This window comes from Chrysochloris asiatica, unplaced genomic scaffold, assembly GCF_000296735.1.
Source record: "Chrysochloris asiatica unplaced genomic scaffold, ChrAsi1.0 scaffold00166, whole genome shotgun sequence".
NCBI lineage: Eukaryota > Metazoa > Chordata > Mammalia > Afrosoricida > Chrysochloridae > Chrysochloris > Chrysochloris asiatica.
The window spans coordinates 7,073,571-7,078,142 of NW_006408684.1; positions in this window are offsets into that span (position 1 = coordinate 7,073,571).

The window sequence follows — 4,572 nt, forward strand, 5'->3', positions numbered from 1 at the left end:
GATGAAGTCCAAGTTGCACTGAAGACAGTGGTTACAGACAATACCAATAGAAATGTTTCTCATACTTTGGACATGCTATCAGGATGGACCAGTCTCTAAGGAATGACATCATGCTTGGTAAAGTGGAGGCTAGCAAAAAAGAGCAAGTCACCCAATGAGATGGATTGACATGGTGGCAGCAACAAGGGACTCAAGTGAAACAATTGTGAGGGTCATGCATGACTGGGCTGTGTTTTGTTCTGTTGTGCATATAATAAGGTCACTATAAGTCAGAGCCAACTCCTTGGCCCCTAACACCAACAACAATAACAAGACCTGCTAACAAAGGTCTAACATCTCAATGTGGGGAATTGAGAGCAAGAAAGTAGTTATTCTGAGAATGTAACAAAATAATCTCCTGAAACATCCCATACACTCTTCTCTCCTTGTTTCTTAAGATGCATGCTGTTATAATGCCATTAGTCACCTAAACATGAATCTTTGTCCCTCTTTGTGTGGCTTCTGAAAGAGTAGCCATCCAGACAGACAGGTGCTGGGAGAGTTAACCCTTTTGATATGTTTATCAAGATATCCTGTCACCTTGTGAATTGGTGGATGCCAGAGTGACTGTAGCCCACCTGCATGTATAAACATTGTTAAATACAATCAATAGACACTATCCCTTTTTGTTGCAGGTGTCCCTGGAGCCACTTCCTAATAATAAAGGCACTTCTCTTTGTTTCTGTGGGATGTTTGTTAATTGGACTCAATCACTCCAAGACATTGGACCCAAACTTTGCGGTGACAAGCCTCTCCACTTTATTTTGTTTTAACCACAAAATCCAAATCACCAAATTCAGGCTTTGGCAAAGGCATAACAAAAATGGGTTTCCAATTCTTTCCCAAAGAAATTCCATGTTAAAACCATCTGCATTGCCTCATTTCTTTGTTTCAAACACTGCGTTGTCTAGTCCTGGCACTAGTAGTATCTTGACCTAGACTTTAAATTAAGTCATCAAAACCAACTTACCATTAACTTCCTTTCTACAAAAAACCCACTGCCACTGAGTAGATTTTCAGTCATAGCAACCCTACAGGACAGAGTTGTTGTTGTTGTTAAGTGCTATCGAGTCAGTTCTTGTATAGGGTCTCCAAGGAGTAGCTGGTAGATTTGAACTGCTAACCTTGTGGCTCAAACTGATCTTGCAATCCAGTGCATTATCCTTTAGCATCTTTAAGGTAGTTCTGACACTATAAATCTTTATGAAAGTAAGCAGCCTCATCTTCCTCTCTTGGAGCAGCTGATGGGTTCTAACTGCCAATCTTTCAGTTAGCAGCCCAACACTTAAACCACTGGGCCACCAGGGCTCCTTTTCTACAGAAAGGCATTCTGAAATCATATTCAAAAGAATCCCATCACATTACTTAGAGCAGAGCACTTTTCTACTTGAGAATTATCTACTTGTGGCCTATATCTTCTGGAACCCATAAGCATTTACATTGTTTCTGTGTTATCCAGAGTGTGAGGAATAGATTATTATGCAGAATATGATTTTTTGTGTTATTATGAAACCAGATTTCTGTTTAGGCTTTCTGCTCCTGTAAAGATTTACAACCTCGGAAAGCCTATGGGGTTGCTATGAGTTGGAACCTACTCCACGGCACACCACCACCATCATTCTGTGAGACCCAGAAATTACCTGAATTTTGTACCTAGTCCAGGGTTCAACAAGTACCTGGTGAATTTTTATTGTGTGTTGGGTGTATTGTGGAAACAGTGAAATCTGTAAGGACTGAAAACTTGACAAGATGGCCTTGGCTTTCTGGGTCTTGCAAGTATTCAGTATTGGACTGTGTGCAGTCTTACTACTTTTCTATTGATCATTTCTATGAAAAAGAACATATTGTTTTCATCTCTATAGGTGACAACCTACCTGTTTACAGAGGTTTCACTGTACCTTTAAATTAGTTCTTGATTGTTATTTATTGTATCTGGCTTTGATAAAAATTGTCTATAATTTCAAGCTCTGCTTGCTGCTATTGGAAAGTGGAAAAACTTATGACCTGTTTTCTCACTGTTTTAGTTTTTCTTATCACAACCTTTCATTATGAGGGACCACCTGAGTCAGCAGATACTGTATACTATGGCAGGTAATCAGATTTACTTGCAGATACTTAGAGTCAATTTCCTGTTTTAACTGCCTAGTGACCTAGCTTTTCTTACCTTAATTATATGATCCTCCTAGTACAGCAATTCTTTAGAGATTTTAGCTGACCACATTTAGCATAAATTCTCTAGCCGAATTTACCATAAAGCACATAAATTTATAGTGCACTTGAAAGTTATGATGTATCTCAGCATTGTTAGAAAATGGCTATGTCATTAAAATATTTATTTTCTTCAGTTTATGATCCTGATTTAATAACTCAGCTAAGATCTTCAATGGATTTGATATGCATGGATGTTTTGGAACATTTATGATTGTGGCATAGATACTAAGAGGGACAAGACCCGGAAGAGGAATCTTCCAGCTACGAGGTATGCATGAAGTTGCCCTTCTCATCTGCTGTCTACTTGTTTTCTTTTACCAAAAGTCTGCTTCTTCATTCAACACTCTCTTCACTACAAAGACTGCCACCCATTCTTTTGTGACTCTCAAACAATGTTCTTCAAAATGCTACCCTAGTATTTTTCTAAACTAAAATGAATTACAAAACCTCTGCAAGCCACATATGTGTGGAAGATTTCATTTCCTCTGACTTGACACAGTGGCGTATATTATTGTAGTTAGGTGCTATTGAGTCATTGATGGGAATCCTTTGTACAACAGAAGAAAATGTTGCCTGGGCCTATAGCATTCTCACATCTGTTGCTAGTTGCCACCATTTTTTTTGAGGCTCTTCCTTTTGTTCACTTATCATTTGCTTTACCAAACATGATGTCCTTCTTTCGAGTCTTTCCTGGTAACATGTCATGTCATCCTTGCTTCTACGGACCATTCCAGCTGTAGTTCTTGCAAGATAATTGTTCATTCTTCTGGTAAGCCATGTTATGTGCAATATTTTTCACCACCACCACAATTCAAATTCATACATTCTTTTTCAGTCTTCCTTATTCACTGCCCGGCTTCTCATGTATTTGAAGCGATTGAAAAAATAATATGACTTGGTTCAGGCACACCTTAGTCTTCAAAGTGGCATCTTTGTTTTTTCTAAGAAAGAGATCTTTTGCAACAGATTTGTACAATGCAATGAATTGTTTGAATTCTTAACTGTTGCTTCTTGACATATTATTGGTGGTGGTGGTGGTGGCTGTGTGCCGTGGAGTCGGTTCCGACTCATAGCGACCATGTACAGGGTTTCCGAGGCTGTAAATCTTTACGGGAGCAGAAAGCCTCATCTTTCTCCCGCGGAGCAGCTGATAATTTCGAACTGCTGACCTTGCAGTTCACAGCCCGATTCGTAACCACTACACTACCAGAGCTCCTTGACATATTATTAGAAAGAATAAAATAGAAAATTTTAATGTGTAAAAAAATTATGTTTTGTTACTTTTTAAAAAGTCAACCACACAAAAGTTGCATCTATCTGAGATCTTTGGACATTCCAATTAATTAATCTTTTGCCACTCTCTAAAGGTGGGAGAAAGATGAGACTTTCTACTCCCGTAAAGATTTACACCCTCGGAAACCCTGTACAGGGTCGCTATGGGTCGGAACCGACTCGATGGCACTTAACAACAACAACAAAGGAATCCTAAGGAGCTCTGGTAGCATAGTGGTTACGAATAGGGCTGCGAACCTCAAGGTCAGCAGTTCGAAACTGTCAGCTGTTCCGCGGGAGAAAGAAGAGGCTTTCTGCTCCCGTAAAGATTTATAGCCTCGGAAACCCCTGTACAGGGTCGCTATGAGTCGGAACCGACTCCACGGCATACAACAACAACAAAGGAGTCCTGGATTGGCACTGCTGAATAAGCACTGACAGAAATGTCGGTTTGAACCGAAAGATTGATCATTCGAACTCACCAGTCACTCCTTGGAAATCCTATACAGGGTCACTATGAGTCAAAACCGCTCGACAGCACTTAATAACAACAACCAATGCAATTAGAAATGCTGATAGCACTGTAGAATAAGCACTGGGCTAAGAAACACAAGGTCAGCAGTTCAAAGCCACCAGTCACTGCAGAAGAAAGATGAGACTTTCTGCTCAGTACAATTTACAGCCTCAGAGACCCTATACAGAGTCACTGGAAGTCAGAACCTAGTCGATGACACACAACAACTAATGTAATTATGCCACTCTCATTAATTTACTTCCAGTTAAAGTATGAGTTTCAATATTGGATGCCAAATAAGATTCCAATTTATCAGCATGTATTTAGAGTATATACACTCTCCCCGCTCAACTGCATTTTGTAAAAGCAGTTATCCCTGCCAACATGGTGACTCCTCTTCTTATCTGTGGGTGCATAGGCACAGGAGTCCAAAATTATCTGGTGGCAGCAATAAATTGTAGCTCAATAAGAACTTTGCTGTGGACTCTGCTAAGAATGTGCTTCATTTGGGGACTTTGACCCACACTCTGTAAAGT